The sequence below is a fragment of the Pogoniulus pusillus genome, chromosome 3 (assembly GCF_015220805.1).
Source record: "Pogoniulus pusillus isolate bPogPus1 chromosome 3, bPogPus1.pri, whole genome shotgun sequence".
Lineage (NCBI taxonomy): Eukaryota > Metazoa > Chordata > Aves > Piciformes > Lybiidae > Pogoniulus > Pogoniulus pusillus.
In genome coordinates, this window is record NC_087266.1 from 48,168,953 (window position 1) to 48,186,843 (window position 17,891).

A 17,891-nucleotide genomic window follows, 5' to 3' on the forward strand; every position below is an offset into this window, starting at 1 on the left:
CCCTTTATTTGACCTTAACCTCAGAAGAACCTGCCATCACACTGCTGTTTTAAGGGCTCTAATAACAAGCTATTTGCAGCCTGGAATACAAAGGGAAACCTAAAATAATCTCAAGCCTGAACATGACTGCTAAATTGAAGAACAGCAATATTGATGTTCTTTCGTCTCCCCTGGCTTTGAAGTCATAGCCTGAGGACCTGCCTGGTTCTGTATTGCTTGGCAAAGTGTGCCCCCACCATGCAATATAAATAATAAATGGCAAAGCCATTAAACCCTAAAGATTTTCAAGACTTGTATTAAATGGTTATCTTATTTCCCTCTACTTCTCTGGTGTTTTAAGCTTTATTGCAAGCAAGGCAACGAAAACCTTGAAGATGCGAATTGGCTTTTACAGCTAGACATAAAGTTGTACCTTTCCCCAAAGCAGAAGAGCAAATTCCATGGGCTGACATTAATTTTCACAAGCATATATTTCATTCAGAAGAAATTAACTTCAATGTGAATTTTATGCTGAGAATGTTTAATCAATTCCTGGTATTGCAGAGAATCATCGAATCGGTCAGGGTTGGAAGGGACCATCACAAGGATTATCTAGTTCCAACCCCTCTGCCATGGGCAGGGACATCCTGTCCCAGATGAGGCTGGCCAGAGCCTAATCCAGCCTGACCTTAAACACCTCCAGAGACAGGGCCTCAACCACCTCCCTGGGCAACCCATTACAGGTTCTCACCACTCTCATGGTGAACAACTTTCTCCTCACAGCCAGTCTGAACCTACTCTTCAGCTTCGCTCCATTCCCCCCAGTCCTGTCACTCCCTGATAGCCTGAAAAGTCCTTCCCCAGCTTTTTTGTACCCCCCTTCAGACACTGGAAGGCTACAAGAAGGTCACCTGGGAGCCTCCTCTTCTCCAGACTGAACAGCCCCAACTCTTTCAGTCTGTCCTCATAGGAGAGCTGCTGCAGCCCCCTGAGCATCCCAGTGGCCCTTCTCTGGACACGCTCCAGCATCTCCACATCCTTCTTTCCTCACTTTCTACCATCAGGGCATGATTTTGTTAATGCACTAGCACTTTGTTAATAATATGATAAGTCCTCTAGCTGTTGGAGAGTGGTCAGATAAAGGATTGCATGTGTGTTCCCTGCCATATATACCTTTCTCTCTTTCTTCTGCTACCTTCTCTGCAAACTACTTTTTTTCCTGAAAGTGATGAAACAGGAGGCATTCAGCGTGGCAAAACACAGCTGTTATGAGTTTGCATGGGGCAGTAGAAGACCCTGTCCCACCCTGCATGCAAAATTCTGCTTTTTAACTTGACTCCAGTTTCTTTTCTCTTTCTTGTCTCATTCACAAATTCAATTTCCATATGTCTAGTTTTCCATAAGGGCTGGGGAATGCTCCCTCAGCTCTCTTCTCCATTAGCCTTTCCTTCCCAGCTGATATTGGAGACACCACTAGCAATCCTCCCCTTAAAGCACACCCCACAATACTATAGGCAAGCAGGAATGACTGAGTGGCCTCAGAATTGGGCAGAAACTCTTGTGGTAGATCTGAAGTATCCTGCAATCCAGGGGAAAAAAAACAAAAAGAAGGAAAAAGAGAGTATTCTGAGCACATCTGAACTTTCTTGCACATTTGGGGCCCTTTTCATATTCCTGGTCATGCATCAGAAGGATAACCCTGATAGGATATTCCTCTCCAGAAAGAATTCCCTCTACATTGCCCTCATAAGGTCCCACATATAAGTACATATATATATATACGTGTTCAAATAATGTGTCTCAGCTGATTTTCCATAGTATAGAAGGGCTGAGGAAGAGACAAGAGAAGAAGATATTTTTGAGTCAGGCTCTGAGAAGTATTTTCCTTCCAGAGACGAGGTTTTCATTCTCACTAAGGGCTAAGAGAAATTATTCAGTGGGTCTCATGTTGAAAGACAAATCAGTGCTATAACCAGAACAGTGTGGCCAAGAAGTTCCTCAATTTTAAAGCTATATCTTTTGCTTTGGGGCAAAAAACTTCAACTAAAATGCAAGAGGCAATTTGTTGGCAGTCAAACAAAGGGTCATTTGCATAATCCAGAACAGTTTATCTCACATAAGCTTCACATTGTCGTTATTTCTGTTCTTGTGCTTCTCTCATCTATTATCTGATCAAAATGAAATGCTTGTATCCCTGCACTAACAGGGAGATCCACAGAGAGATCACAGCCAAGTAGAATAGTGGCATTAACATTAAATTTCCCCAGCCTTACTGTCAGCTTGGAGCAGTGTAATTTGCAGGGATGGCTCTAGGGTATTCAGGGTCTCAGGGAAGCAAACAATCCCATCCAACATCCTTCATTCTTTGGCATGCCAGCTTCCAGGCAGATTACAAAGGCATTTTTTGTGACAATGTTTTTCCTTCTAATGATATGAGATTAAAAACTAGAATCCACATGTCTCTGCCCTGCTAGTGAGTTATTTAGTTAGGTAGCATCAGCAAATATCAGATTTTGAGCTACACATCAGATGCATTTCTTACACAACAGCTTTGAAAATCATTTAAGAAGCACAGATTGCAACAACTTTAAACACATGAGGTAGTTCATAAAAGTAAGCTCATTTTTCAAGTCAAGCACTGAGCAGAGTGACTATTTCCCTATTTAAATAGCTGTAGATACACACAAAAGGTTTCTCTCATTTCCTCAAAGGCAAATTTTAAATCCTAAATGAAGTGGAGACCTACCTGGCTCTATTAGCAATGTCTAACCTGGATTACAGTGCCTTCAATCTGTGTGGGAACTTGCTGTTTAAAGCAGCACAGAAAACACAAAGAGGAATCTTTCTGAGGTTGTGAACAAGAGTTTCTCCTTGGTTCATGATAAAGATTCACCGCTTTGCCTGTAAGAAATTCCAATCTTCACCTCAAAGGCATTTTAAAAGACTGATCTTTGCCGGGTGCTGCACTTTGGCCACAGCAACCCCATGCAGAGATACAGGCTGGGGTCGGAGTGGCTGGAGAGCAGCCAGACAGAGAGGGATCTGGGGGTACTGATTGATACCCACCTGAACATGAGCCAGCAGTGTGCCCAGGTGGCCAAGAGAGCCAGTGGCATCCTGGCCTGCATCAGGAATGATGTGGCCAGCAGGAGCAGGGAGGTCATTCTGCCCCTGTACTCTGCACTGGTTAGACCACACCTTGAGTGCTGTGTTCAGTTCTGGGCCCCCCAGTTTAGGAGGGACATTGAGATGCTTGAGCGTGTCCAGAGAAGGGCAACAAGGCTGGGGAGAGGCCTTGAGCACAGCCCTACGAGGAGAGGCTGAGGGAGCTGGGATTGGTTAGCCTGGAGAAGAGGAGGCTCGGGGGAGACCTTATTGCTGTCTGCAACTACCTGAGGGGAGGTTGTGGCCAGGAGGAGGTTGCTCTCTTCTCTCAGGTGGCCCAGCACCAGAACAATGAGGACACAGCCTCAGGCTGCGCCAGGGGAGATTTAGGCTGGAGGTGAGGAGAAAGTTCTTCACTGAGAGAGTCATTGGACACTGGAATGGGCTGCCCGGGGAGGTGGTGGAGTCGCCGTCCCTGGAGCTGTTCAAGGCAGGATTGGACGTGGCACTTGGTGCCATGGTCTAGCCTTGAGCTCTGTGGTAAAGGGTTGGACTTGATGATCTGTGAGGTCTCTTCCAACCCTGGTGATACTGTGATACTGTGATACTGTGATCTTTTAGAAGGTTGCAGACTGGTGTCTGCAACAGCAAAATCCTGTCATGTATGCAGGCGCTGGAATGATAAAACTGTTGCACTTCACATGTTTTACTTCCCCTACTATGTGAAGAAACACAGAGGACATACATTTGTCACTGCTCAGAAAGCAACACGGTGATGCCTTCTTAATGTTGCATTTTATAAAGAGCCTTGTTTGTCAGTGTGATGCCTGAGTCCTACATCAAACAGGAGTCAATAAGGCTCAGGAAGGGAGACTCCACGGGGCTGTAGAGAAATGGAGATCTCTTTCCAATATACCATTCAGTGGCAGGGAGTGATAATCCTTCCATGAAATTAAGATATTGAAGAAGTAGAGCTACTGCCTACTCTCTTTATGTGTCTTTTATCTGTCAGATTCACTCACATTCTACTAGGGAGACAGCAAATTATTTTGAAATCTGTACAGTTTTTCTTTTAAAGTGAAAAAAAGATGATTCAGTACACTACTTTTTTTTGTTGGGCCACTTATCTTTTTGATCTCTCTACTAACACAAGCTAGCTAAAGTTAAAACATTTTTCCACAGAGAAGAAACATTCTGATTCTGAAATGCTTTCCAGTGATCTATCTTTCTTTCTTTCTTTCTTTCTTTCTTTCTTTCTTTCTTTCTTTTTCTTTCTTTCTTTCTTCTTTCTTTTTTCTTTCTTTCTTTTTCTTTCTTCTTTCTTTCTTTCTTTCTTTCTTTCTTTCTTTCTTTTCCTTTCTTTTTCTTTTCTTTTTCTTTCCCTTTCTTTCCTTCTCTTTCTTTCCTTCTTTCTTTCCTTTCTTTCCTTTTCTTTCCTTTTCTTTTTCTTTTCTTTTTCTTTCCCTTTCTTTCCTTCTCTTTCCTTCTTTCTTTCTTTCCTTCCTTCTTTCCTTCTTTCTTTCCTTCCTTCTTTCTTTCTTCTTTCTCTCTTTCTTTTCTTTCTCTCTTTCTTTTTCTCTTCCTTCCTTCCTTTCTTTCTCTTCCTTCCTTCCTTTCTTTCTCTCTCTCTTTCACCATAACCAGTTTTCAAACCAAGACAGCCTGACAAAACCTTTCATCATTCAGCACATGTCTTCTATGGCAAGAAATGCCCTGCCCTATCCAGTTCACCCTTCACTAACTAAGAGGGGAGAAGAGGGCAGTATCTACAGAGGCTGCTTTGGATACAGGTATGAAAAGTCACCCCACCACCTCCATTGTGACTGATGTGGTAGATGGGACATAAAACCCTGGCCAGACAGATATAAGCCTCTTATCCTATGAGCTATTCATCATCCTGCTGCCCAATGGCAGAAGCCTGGGTCATGAAGTAATGACTCAATACCTAACGCCCTGTGAAAGCCTGGTGTCTGGTACAAGAAAAGGAGAACATGGCCTGTTGTTTCCAGCTCATAGCAGGGAAGAGTTCCTCTGTGCATGGATATACTAAAACCCCATTCCAGATGTAAAAAGGAGGTGGCTATGTTTGCTTTAGGTAAAATGTATATTTACATTTGACTGGTTTCACCTGGATTTACCAATCTGTTACTGTTGCTTCCATGCCAGGAGTTGTGCTCTGCCCTCACTTTTGCAGGATGATTTCAACAAGGTCTTTTACTCACCAAACTAGGCCAGAAAACCAAGACCATTTCTGAACATAGCCCCCTTAACCCGTGGTCCTGCTGCTTGTGACCCCCTCCTGCAGTGGTGACACGATGGGAGCTGTAAAGTCTCTGAGCGTGCAACGGAGAACCAAAGCAGGAACTAGAGCAGCAAGAGGCAGAGTTCTCCTATGCCCCTTTCCTCTGAAGACTAATTTGGCTTTACACCATGGTCTCAGAGCCCCCACTGCTCAGCACCCCTCAAGGCTTGCATGCTACTCTCCTCCCCATGAGTGCTGCTTCTGTGTCTGGGACACCCAGTTTGCTTCAGCTGGGAGTGGCAATTTATTTCCTGGCTTCAGCATCCTGGATACCATTTCATTTTTCTCATAAACATGTTTATTTCTGATAAACAGCATTTCACTGGAGTTTGATGTTTTGCACGAAATGGCTAAGAGTATGTAAATCAGCTACATTTCTGAATGCAAGGTACCCTCCTGATCTGCCCCATCTCTTTCCTTCCCCTTTGCTCCACTTCTTTATAAACCTCTTTCATAATTCAGTAAAAAACACATGGTAAAGATTTCTACTGCAGGGTGGCTATCAAAATAGCTCTGCTCCACGCCACACAGCTGTGTTTGAAGTTGCTCATTATTGACATAAGAAGGAAACAGAATTGAAAAAATGAGTAATATAATACAGCATGACAAAGTTTAGGGCAGATTCAGTGAACAGGGCTTGAGAAGCAACACCACTAGGCTCGTTGAAGTACAATGAGTTTCATATAGACTCTCAAATCCTTTATAACCATAACAGTATTCAGACCAAATATTTACTTGATTTCAGCTGAGAAAGCAGGTTCAAAAGCAGTAACATAATCTAATTGTTTGACCCATTGGGTGAGCACTGTCCTCAGCTTCTGAGTTAAGTAAATGTGGACCTCATAGTCAATCACAAGCAAAACAGAAATCCCTGCTCTTGCTACCAGCATGCAGGTAAGTAGGTACTTCCCAGTCCCTCCTGGCTCTAGCATCCCCCCTCAGTGAAGATTCCCACCACAGGGTTTTCACATCTCCTGTCCACTCAGGAGAGTTTCCCTAGCCCCAATCCCTAACCTCACCACAGATCCTCTGGCCCCATCTCAAGAAAGCAAACTGCTCCTGTGTGACAATCAAGAGGAGAGGAAGGTGATATGTGATGGAGTTCCTCTACATCAGAAATGTCAGGGCTTTCACCAAGACAATCAAAAAGCCATCTACTGAGCACCCATCTGCACTTCTCATGGCACACTCTCACCTGCCATTTACTAGAGATCATCTCTACTTGGTATTTGCAGCAGTGAGGGACCAGCTGGCCAATGCTGCCTGTAATTGACTGTGTTAACCAAGATTTGAGGTCCCATTTGCTTGAAAAGTCCAGCTGCTCACAGGCTAAGGGTCAGTTGTACAGACAGTGTTCAAATCAAATCCACATGCTGAGGAAACCACTATCTAACAAAACCAGTGAGCCTACTGCCCTCACAGAGCATAAAGTTAAGCCCAAAAGCTTCTGTTCACAATACTCCTACCTAAAATGTCTACAGGACATTGGCAAGTCACAGTTTGTCTACACCCTGAGCTAAAATTCTGCAGAACCAAGGGACAGGGCTGACCAACTTCAACAGTCAAAACCTTAAGAAGCAAATCTAGTGTTAAGACTACCATACATAAGACTGTTTTTACAGCAGAAGTCCCTTACTACAATCTGGCTCCATCATGAATCAATTCTATTTATTCTCTGGAGAGTAAATTTACATTAATAAAAGCCTAATATAAATGTCCCTAACAGGTCAGCAGAGTGTATTGTAAGCACTGCAGGCCAAAATACACTAACTCTATGAATCAGTAGTTTTCATCACAGGAATTATCACTACCTTCTTAAAGGGATCCACTCTGTAACCTAAATAATGGCTTCTTACTTTATCACATCCCACCAAACCAAGGTAAATCCAAAGACTACCACTCTACTTCAGCCGAAGACCACTCTGCCCCATTAAATCTGCCAAACACCTTCCTGAAGTTCAGTAGAAATGCCTTGCACATGAATACTGAGACTAAACTTCATGCTGATACAGAGCCTGCACTGTGTTCTTTTCATGGCAACCACAGTTTCCTGTGCAGTTGAACTGCTCATCTGCTCAGCGAGGGCAGCTTGCGAAAACAACAGCAGGTGCTGTCATCTACCTCCTGGGCTCAAGCGGTGGGTCCAAACTGCTGAAGCAACTGCTCAACAGCTGCAAAGCCAAGAGGAAAGAGGGGACTTCTTTCAAAGCTGCCTGAACTCTCTGTGGGCTGGGGAACTGCAAAGCAGTATGTCGAAACCGGCCGCTGCGTAACTCGGAAAAGTCCTTCCTTCCCTGCAGAGCAGCTCGCGAGCCCATGACTGTAAGCTCAAGACTGAGCCTCACAGAGGGAAGTGTCTGGTGACAAAACACCATAGTGAAATAGGTTTTGTCTTTATAAGGAAATTTAGCACCCTCTGGTCTCCCTCCTCACTCATTACTCCTACATAGGTCCACTGGTTTGTACCACTTCCTCTCAGTTTTGCCCCTCGCCGGTTCGTTCTCTCTCGCTAAGCACATGTCCGTGTGCATGCACACAGAAAGCCTTCTCTCTGCCCTGACAAGTACGCCATGTTTTTAAACCTGCACTCTTACCCCCGGCTAGTGCAGAGCTGGCTGCCACCTGAGGTGGGTGTTCTGCCGCGATGGAGACTCCTCAGCATCTCTGGGCAATCTCTGCTAAATTTATCTGTCCTCACTGTGGAAACCTTTTTTATCCATGTAGGTGGTTGGAATCTACCTTGATGCCTACTTTATGGCCTTTTATTCTCAGGGAGTACCTTCTAACAAAAGGCTAACTTTGTCTTCTCTATAAGTTTGAGTTAGGTGTAGACATCTTTTTATTCTCAGGGAGTACTTCTAACAAAAGGCTAACTCAGTCTTCTCTATAAGTTTGAGTGAGGTGTAGACACCTTTTTATTCTCAGGGAGTACTACTAACAAAAGGCTAACTCAGTCTTCTCTATAAGTTTGAGTGAGATGTAGACACCTTTTTATTCTCAGGGAGTACTTCTAACAAAAGGCTAACTTAGTCTTCTCTATAAGTTTGAGTTAGGTGTAGACATCTTTTTATTCTCAGGGAGTACTTCTAACAAAAGGCTAACTCAGTCTTCTCTATAAGTTTGAGTGAGGTGTAGACACCTTTTTATTCTCAGGGAGTACTACTAACAAAAGGCTAACTCAGTCTTCTCTATAAGTTTGAGTGAGGTGTAGACACCAAGAAGATCCCTCTCAGCCCACTCCTCTCCAGATTGAAGTCCAGCTATCACCACCTCTTCTCAAATCTTGTGTACTCCAGCCCATAACCATCCTGGTGGCTCTACAGTGTTTGTCAAAGCTCTGGGCACAGTGATCCTCATGCCAACCACACAACTAACACCGATTTCAAGGACATTTCCAAGCTACTCTGAGGGTCAAACCATAAACCTGAAAACTGTCTGTCAACTCCGTTGACGCAGCGTTGCAGCAGCCCTTAGCAGAACTGAAACAGAACATCAATAGATGAACATGAATCACCAGCCCCATGGGCATTTTAAGAAGTATCCTGCACTAACAGCAAAAAATTCCCACCACTTTCCTTCAGCATTTTTTGTAACAACTCTTTAAAGTTCTGACTCTCAGTTCTGAAATCAAGCAGCTAAAACATAGCCCAAACTGAATGTCTTTAACGGGAAAGCTGTCAGCCATGATTCACCAGACCAGCTGGTCCATCAGATACACAGAGAGAGTGATTGGCATTGGAATGGGCTGCCCAGGGAGGTGGTGGAGTCACTGTCCCTGGAGGTGTTCAAGCAAAGCCTGGATGAGGCACTTAGTGCCATGGTCTGGTTGAGTGGCTAGGGCTGGGTGCTAGGTTGGACTGGATGATCTTGGAGGTCTCTTCCAACCTGCTTGATTCTATACATGCTAATTTACAGAGCTTCACAACAATCTCCTCATGAACCAATGCCTGTAGGTAAGATCCATTCTTGAGGAGTATGTCCTCTGTGTTCAGAATGCCAATGAAACATGTTCTGTTCCAGGCATTTTTAAATCATTTGCTTCCATTAGAAAAACTCCTTCCCCTATGGTATTTCATTAGCTGACAGGCTGTGCCTCAGCACTTCTTTTTCCTTTTCTTTAGTATTTAACACCAGCCTGCTGGTTTGGCCCAACTTTTTTCTTGCAGACCTCTCTCAAACCCTTAATGATTTCTGTTGCTGTCCATGACATCTTCTTGAATGCTGCATAAATACCTCTGCTGAGAGACAGGGAAGAAAGCACCACACAGTCCACATGTAATTAGACCTAACATCTTGTCTTGCACAGGAAAACTATGAGTGGATGTTTCTTATCAGAGGTGTTTGCTAATCACTCTAACATCTTCTCTTGAGTTACTATAGTTTAAGCACAACACTAGTGAGGGACTCAGATGTTCCACCCTGCAGTAGGATATTTTATATTCATCTCACTTCAACTGATCTCAATACAGTGTCATAGAATCATAGAATCAAGCAGGTTGGAAGAGACCTCCAAGATCATCCAGTCCAACCTAGCACCCAGCCCTAGCCACTCAACCAGACCATGGCACCAAGTGCCTCATCCAGGCTTTGCTTGAACACCTCCAGGGATGGTGACTCCACCACCTCCCTGGGCAGCCCATTCCAATGCCAATCACTCTCTCTATGAAGAACTTGTCATCAGTACAGAGCACTGACTGTCTAAGGGGGACTCTGTCCATTCTTCTGGCTTTGGTCTCCATCTATTAGTGCCTGAATTCATGAATTCATAATCCCAATTCCAGAACCTAGTTCTTCAATCCAGTTCCAGAACCTAGTTCCTAAGTCCAGTTCCCATCCCATCCAGTTCTCTCACTCCAGCCTGGACTCTGGGGGAGATCAATACTGATATTGTATATATTTCATTATTTTCTTATTCCTATTATTATATTTTCTTTTCCATTGGTACTGTTTCATTAAACCTGTTATAGGTGGTTTTTTTCCCAGCCCTTAAGTCTCTCTCCTTTATTCCCTTTCCTTTTCCCTGCTGGGAAGGGAGACTGGATAATAGAGGGACCCCATCATTCATTTAGTGGCTGGCCCAGCCTTAACACCTGACAAGAGCAAGTCAAAATTAATGGAAAGTACTTAAAAGTAATACAGTTAAGGAAAAAAATGCCTTGCTCTTATATAAGTACAGAAGACCTGATAGACAGTTTTCCACAATCTTTACCACACCTATATTTTGTTTGAGCCTGTTCTTCTTCCCAGTAAAGCCAGTAACACTTCCAGCAGCCACTAGTGATTTAGGCATTGAAATGCCTGCCTCGTTTCTGAAAATGGACCCTGAGAACTTAAATGCTGTTGAAAGGTAAATGAGTCCCCGTGAAGTGGAAGTCATTACTCTGATGGCATGTGCTCAGGTGGGGGGAAGTAACCTGACACATGCTGGGACCTGCCCTATGTTAGCACATATCCTGGAATACCATGTGTGATCCCTGCAGGAAGAGAGAATGCTAAGGACTGAGGGCTTTGCAGAATGGCATGGACAGAATACCTTCTATGTGGGTATCTTCTTGCATACATCAGCCAGAAACAGCCTAGAGAATGCCAAAGCAGCGGTGGGTGATGCCACTGAGCCCGTCACAACATGGATATTGGGGCCTTTTGGGGGTGGAATCATGATACCATGAAATTTGTTGTTGGTGAAACAGAAGCATCTCACTCCTTGCCTCCATCTGTTTATGCAGGAAGGAGTAGGGTCCAGCTGGAGCCTTGCGTTGTGCTCTCCCTCCCTGAGACAGTTGTGCTCTCCCTCCCTGAGACACGGGGTCTTTGACCCCCATGCAAGCACTCCCCTTCACTCTTGGACCCACTGGCTCACAGGGACCTGTTGTGCCAGCATTCCCAGCAGTGCTCTGTGCAGCTGCGTGGAGCCAGAAGAGGAAAAGGAAGGCAGCAGGGAGGGTGATGCCCACCCAGGTGTGCATAAATTGAAGAGTTACTCTTGGTCAGGGAGAGACAGGCAGTAGGCTTGCATATTGGCATGTCTAGAGACAAAGGAGTGTGAAAACGAGTTACCTCACAGTAAAAAGCATAGTTTTGGTGGGGTCATTCTCAGCAGCAGCAGCGATCCCCCTAGAGCTGGGCACAAGGTGCTGGCCAGAAGGATAACATCCTGTTAAACCTAGGCTGGGAAAACTGGTTTTAGGATTTTACATCCTTGTGCAGCTCTCAGTTCCCCATTCCTAAACTCTGAAAACCTGTCTTAGAGTCTTCTAAGGAGACTTTATTTCTGATTCTACATCAAGCAGTCTGATTTAGGAATCGGATGAGCCACAAAAATCAAATAAGCTATGAATAGACTGTTCCCACAAAGCAAAGCAGATCACTCTCAGCTCTCCTTCGGAGACCTCATAGCAGGCAGTCTGGAGGAAGGATGGGGAAGGACTCTTTTATCAAGCAGTGTAGTAATAGGACCAGGGGTAATGGTTTCAAATTGAGACAAGAGAGGTTTGGAGTAGATTAGAAAGAAATTCCCTATTGTGAGGGTGGTGAGACACTAGAACAGGTTGCCAAGAGGAGAGTGGATGCCTCCTCCCCAGAAGTGTTCAAGCCCAGGCTGGATGTCACTTTGAGCAAACCTGGTCTAAGTGGAAGTGTCCATAGCTACAGCACAGGGGTTGGAACTAGATTATCTCCTCCAACTCAAACCACTCTGTGATTGCAGGATTCTGTGATTCTTTGATTCTAAGCAAGAGGTACAACCTACAACCATCCTAGAAAGATTTATAGTACCTAAATGTATGTATGTGGGCCTAGGAGAGAACAGTGCCTGTTGACAGAGGAGGAGACAGGGAAACAATCAGTTGCTCTTTTTGGAGCAGGTTGTTCCCTCAGCAGAACTAATCAAACAGTCCTGTGAAATAAACAAACCAAAAAGATAGCTCTGAGGTGACAGATGAACTTTGGCCTGTCACACTTGGTATGAAATTCCCAAAGTCATTTCCTCCAAAGAGATCTCCTGCACTGCAGTGCCTGAGTGTACCCAAAAGTTTTGCTTATGGCCCAGTCCCAGGCCCCTGTGGTAAGAGATCAGCCTTACTTAATAGGACTTCAGGAACAAGTATTAATTCCTGAAGCAGTCTGAACGGTGAAGGAGAGGCATTTAAGCAAGTGAAAAATGAAATGGTAAGGGGGAAAAAAAAACCAAACAAAACCCAAACCTGTAAAATGAAAGCAATGATAAATAAATACCAGGAAAGTGTACACCCTGCTATGAATTTTAATAGGCTACACCCAGCCATGAATTATTGAGCAGAAACATCCATTTTGGCTGCAATGGGGAGTACTAGTGAAATAATGATAACTGTGGATGAGCTAACTTAAGTTTTACTTGGGAAGGGAGAGAGAAAAACATGTTGGGAAGACCTGGCCACTGTTAACTGACCAACTGGTCACAGCCCCCCAGCCAGCCCCCAGGTCTGCTACAGTGGGCAAAGGGCTGGCTCACCATGGAAAAGTGCCTGAATCCCACATCTCAGAGACAGGCAAGGACTGCCTCTCGCGATAAATCCATTTACAGAAGGGTATGAGGCTAGAAATGCCACTTGTGGAGGCAGTTGCAACAATATTGGTTCTTGTAGGTGATTTTTTTTTGCTTTGCTATACAAAACAGGAGTCTTGGTTAGACCCTGGCGGCCCAGGGTCTGTTTTCTAGCTGTTCTGGTCTTTCTTTCAGCAATAACTCATCTTTGGTAGAGAGGGGGGAAGTATGGAAACATTACTTTCCTGTCTCTGCTGGCCAGAAGCTTACAGGAGCAAAATATAGACAGAAGTAACTGTTTTCAATTATAATCATTATGGTTTTGCAAAGTTGGCAGGAAACAAAATTTGGCACATCGGGATCTGGCAAAAATTGTCTCCTAGATAAGCCTTATCAATTACCTGTTACAGCCTCAGTTTCACTCCATTTTTTGGTGAGTGAAACTGTATGTAGGCTGGCTTTGGCACAGTGGCAAACAAGCTTCTCCATGCTCTCCCTGCATGCTACACGGGCTGCAGGTCCACCACACATCCAAGTCAGCTGTGACAGCATAGATAAAACCACTTCCAGCAACCCAGGTGCCTCCACCCACCACCAGCTCCCAAATGCCTGTCTATCTACTGATACTGTCCACAGGCAGCTTTGGGAGCTGCGGTTGTTTAGCCTGGAGAAGAGGAGCTCAGGGGGACCTCAATGCCATCAACAACTACCTGAAGGGAGGCTGTCGCCAGGTGGGGGTTGGTCTCTTCTCCCAGACAACCAGCAATAGAACAAGGGGACACAGTCTCAAGTTGTGCCAGGGGAGGTCTAGGCTGTATGTTTAGGAGGAAGTTGTGGCAGAGAGAGTGTTGGCATTGGAATGGGCTGCCCAGGGAGGTGGTGGAGTCACCCACCCCTGGAGGTGTTCAAGCAAAGCCTGGATGTGGCACTTAGTGCCATGGTCTGGTTGAGTGGCTAGGGCTGGGTGCTAGGTTGGAGTGGATGACCTTGGAGGTCTCTTCCAACCTGGTTGATTCTATGTGTGCTCTATGGTGATCCCAGGAGTCCCCACAGCAGGACTGAAGTAAACGCCTGTGCACGCAGGCTCCCTCCACACACATCACTTTCTGAACAGTCAATGCTTGATTTCACAGCATTTCAAATGCTGCCAAATCTAACCTCCCAAGGCTGTCTGCTTTGGTTTTAACTTCTTTTTCTTTCTTTTTAAATTTCATGAGGCTTCTTTAAAAGCTATGTTCCTATACCTCTTCCTCTTTTTCAGAGGGCATGTTTCCCTTTATTATCTCATTTTCCCTTTGCATTCTTCTTTTCCTTTCTTCCTCTATCTCTTGCTATTTCCTGACTCCCTGACTCCTATCCTAGCAGATTTTCTGCTCTCCTGCCAGCACTCTTCATCATATTTCTAAGAGTATTCGCTCAGATGCCCTACCTTTTTGCAACCCTTTTGCCTTCATTTTCAAAGCCTGGAGACCAACCGCCCAAAGTTCTGCACTGAAACTGCCACTCAGTAACCCATACAAGCAGTTATTAGTTCCCTGTTGGGAGGGAAGGTTGCTTTCTCCCAGGAGGAACTTGCTGTGTTTCTACAGCATAGCCCAAAAAAAAAAAGAAAGAAAAAAATAGTCTCAGTACAAAAAGTGGAGATCAAGTGGCCAAACTAAGGAGGTTTCATTTCCAGCCTTGCCACAGTTATGTTTGCCAGAGTCAGCCCTGCTTCTGACTGCATCAGGAGACTCATCACCCTCTCTTAAGTGAAGGATGACAGCCAGCAGCACCAGGCTGACTTGGTGCTGCACTGGGTGCAGCTTCACCTCAGAAGGAACATGCATTGACAGAAGATGCAGGAAAACAACACCAAAACAAAAAAGATGTGGAGGGAATTTTTGTGTGGAGGCATTACTGTAGAAATTAAACACCAGAAGTATTTGAGGTAAGGCTTTCTGCAAAAGATCCTGAATATGATAAGCTCTTACCTGATGCATCTGTAGTTTTGGAAGAGGAATCCAGTCCCACTAATGTTTTTTCATGGTGATTAAGAAAACCTTTGAGTCAGAGCTTGTAAGTGGGATTAATCCCTTTCATGACACATGCAAATTTACAAATACTGGGGAAGGAGGAGACATTTCTGCCCTTGTCTGCCTAGTAGCAATCGTAGAGTGAGTAGAATCATAGAATCAACCAGGTTAGAAAAGGACCTCCAAGATCATCCAGGCCAACCTAGCACCCAGCCCTAGCCACTCAACCAGACCATGGCACTAAGTGCCTCATCAGGCTTTGCTTGAACACCTCCAGGGATGGTAACTCCACCACCTCCCTGGGCAGCCCATTCCAATGCCAATCACTCTCTGCCAACAACTTCCTCCTAACATCCAGCCTAGACCTCCCCTGGCACAACTTGAGACTGTGTCCCCTTGTTCTCTTGCTGGTTGCCAGGCAGAAGAGACCAACCCCCACCTGCTACAGCCTCCCTTCAGGTTTATGAATGTCTTCAGTGACTCAGCTTGAGACCTGCTTAAGAGCCAGACACCTGGGTTTCCACTTTTTGGTTATTTTAACATGGTGACCATATACAACTACAACAGGGGAGGGAAAAAATAGACAAGAAGATGCAAATCTAGCTTCTTTTCAAACTTTTTTCACTCAGTTCCACTCTTACCCAGCACACTGGTTCCCTTCCTCTAACACACACAAGATAATGAAACCCTGGTTTGGGTATTTTTTCCTCCATGTGGAGAGGAATAGGCAATTCAATCCCAACACAGCAACAAGTAGTTGCAAAAAGTTAACAAAAGTGCTTCATTTCAGGATGAGGCAACACAACAGCACTGTGATGGGAACTGTAATTAGGACAGAACTTCCACCTCAGTAACAACTATTGCTATTTCTGCTTACAGGAACAAAAAACCATCTTGCTAAAATACTCAGGTCTCTGAAGAAGTATTTTTTACTGCAGATTTACTTTGACTTCCTTTTCCAAAAGCTTTTGGGCTTCGTTGATTAAAGTGTGATACAAAAGTGTGTGTAACTCTGCTCTCCAAGTACCTTCAGCACTAGAGGTTTAAAGCATGGATTTTTTTTCCATCTGTGGTTACGCAGTTTAAACAGGCTGGGAAGAAAGGATTGTAGGTATGGTGGTTGGAAGGCTCCTCTGGAGTTCTCTATCCAGTTCTTCACTGAGAGAGTGATTGGACACTGGAATTGGGCTGCCCAGGGAGGTGGTGGAGTCGCCGTCCCTGGAGCTGTTCAAGGCAGGATTGGACGTGGCACCTTGGTGCCATGGTCTAGCCTTGAGCTCTGTGGTAAAGGGTTGGACTTGATGATCTGTGAGGTCTCTTCATCCTTGGTGTACTGTGAGATACTGTGTGATACCCAAACCTCAATGCTCAGTGGGTTACATTAAAGTACCAATGCTACAAGCAAGGAACTTTTCTGATTGTTTTTCTTCATGGTTGAGCATTTCCAGCTATAATTAGTTTCACTTTCTGAAAGATAAGGGCTTGCAAGAGCAAGACTAAAAATGTCTGTCATGACTTTCTCTGAGATGTTCTTTAGAGAAGAAGTCTACAAAAACAACTTTAGTGGCTTCCTGAAACAGCAGTTTTCAAGGCTCTATGTTTGTAATCAGAAAAAAAAGGCTACCAGTGCTTAAATAAACTTATCAGGAAAGGAAGAATAGATGTTGAAGGCTCAATAACATGTGCACATGCAGCCCAGACAGCAACCATGTCCTGGGCTTCACCAAGGGCCCAGAAGGGGTGGCCACCAGGGCAAGACAGGTGATTCTCCCCCTTTACTCTGCTCTCCTCAGACCCCCACCTGGAGTACTGTGTGCAGGTCTGGAGCCCCCAGCCTAAGGAGGACACTGAAACTGTTGGAATGAGTCCACAGGAAGGCCATGAAGAGGACCAGAGGGCTGGAGCACCTCTCCAACGAGGACAAGGTATGAGAGCTGAGGCTCTTCAGCCAAAGAAGAGTAGGCTTCAAGAAGACTTTGTAGTGGCCTTCCAGTAACTGAAGGGGGCCTAAAGGAAGGCTGGGGAGGGAATCTCACAAGGTCTTGTAATGACAGGATGAGGACTAATAGGTTCAAACTGGAAAGAGGGGAGTTTAAACAAGATGCTAGGAAGAAGTTCTTTACAGCAAGGGTGGTGAGACACAGGCACAGGTTGCCCAATGAGGCTGTGGATGCTTCCTCCCTGGAGGTGTTCCAGGCTAGGCTGGATGAGGCCTTGAGCAACCTGTTCTAGTGGGAGGTGTCCTGCCCTATGGCAGGGGGTTGGAACTAGATGGTCTTTGAGGTCCCCTTCCAACCTAAACCATTCTATGATTCTATAATGCCAACCCAACAAAGGTTAATTAAATGTGAAATCAGAGAAATGTATACTAGGGAAGTATGCTAAATATTGAGGCATAATAAAAATTGTTACAAACAAGAAGTGTGATCACAATAGAAACATGTTAAATATGACTGAAGCACATTACAAATTAAGCTAGGTTTACTCAAGACTTCATTAAGTGGCCTAGCTGTCTTCCATAAGAGAGAACAAAAGTGACTAATTGTCTTCCTGTAAATTGAGGAAGGAACTTAATGCACTGTAAATGCTTAAGGGCCAAGAGGGTCACTAGGTGGTAGAGTAGGAAGGGAAAGAGGAAGCCTGCAGACTGCTGAGATTTACATGGAGGGCATTCTCCTCCCTACTACTGAGCATCCAACTCAGGTCCTAAGCCTACACACAGAAGGACCCACTTCAGGATTCCAGAGAGCTGTCTGGGTTGGGTGCTCTGCTCAAGTATTCTCCAAAGGGTCTGTACCCACAGGCAGCACAGGCGATGCTGAAAAAGGCAAAATTCTGAGAGAAAAGAAGGCAGAGGCTTCACTTGCAGAACCCACCATCAATTTAGAAACCCATCCCTCAATCTCACCTTGTAATGCATTAGCAATTTGTGAATTATGTGTGCTCCCTACACTGCAATACTAAAGGT

General features: G+C 44.7%; 1 protein-coding gene and 1 long non-coding RNA gene across 4 annotated transcripts in view; one reads left to right on the forward strand and one right to left on the reverse strand.

The window, feature by feature from the left end:
* LCP1 (lymphocyte cytosolic protein 1) overlaps positions 1-17,891 on the reverse strand; it is a 51,743-nt gene that overhangs the window by 30,366 nt on the left and 3,486 nt on the right. For 2 of the 3 annotated variants that reach the window (XM_064175275.1, XM_064175260.1), the window contains exon 1: positions 7,508-7,597. The exons of the other annotated variant lie outside the window; for it this stretch is intronic. The gene's annotated coding sequence lies outside the window, so the exon portion shown is untranslated. Of the gene's footprint in view, positions 1-7,507; positions 7,598-17,891 lie in introns of those variants that run through there. 3 annotated transcript variants of the gene reach the window in all.
* Positions 16,775-17,891, forward strand: part of LOC135192291 (uncharacterized) — a 47,375-nt gene continuing 46,258 nt past the window's right edge. The window contains exon 1 of the long non-coding RNA XR_010308960.1: positions 16,775-16,848. This is a non-coding gene — a long non-coding RNA (uncharacterized LOC135192291). The remainder of the gene's footprint in view (positions 16,849-17,891) is intronic.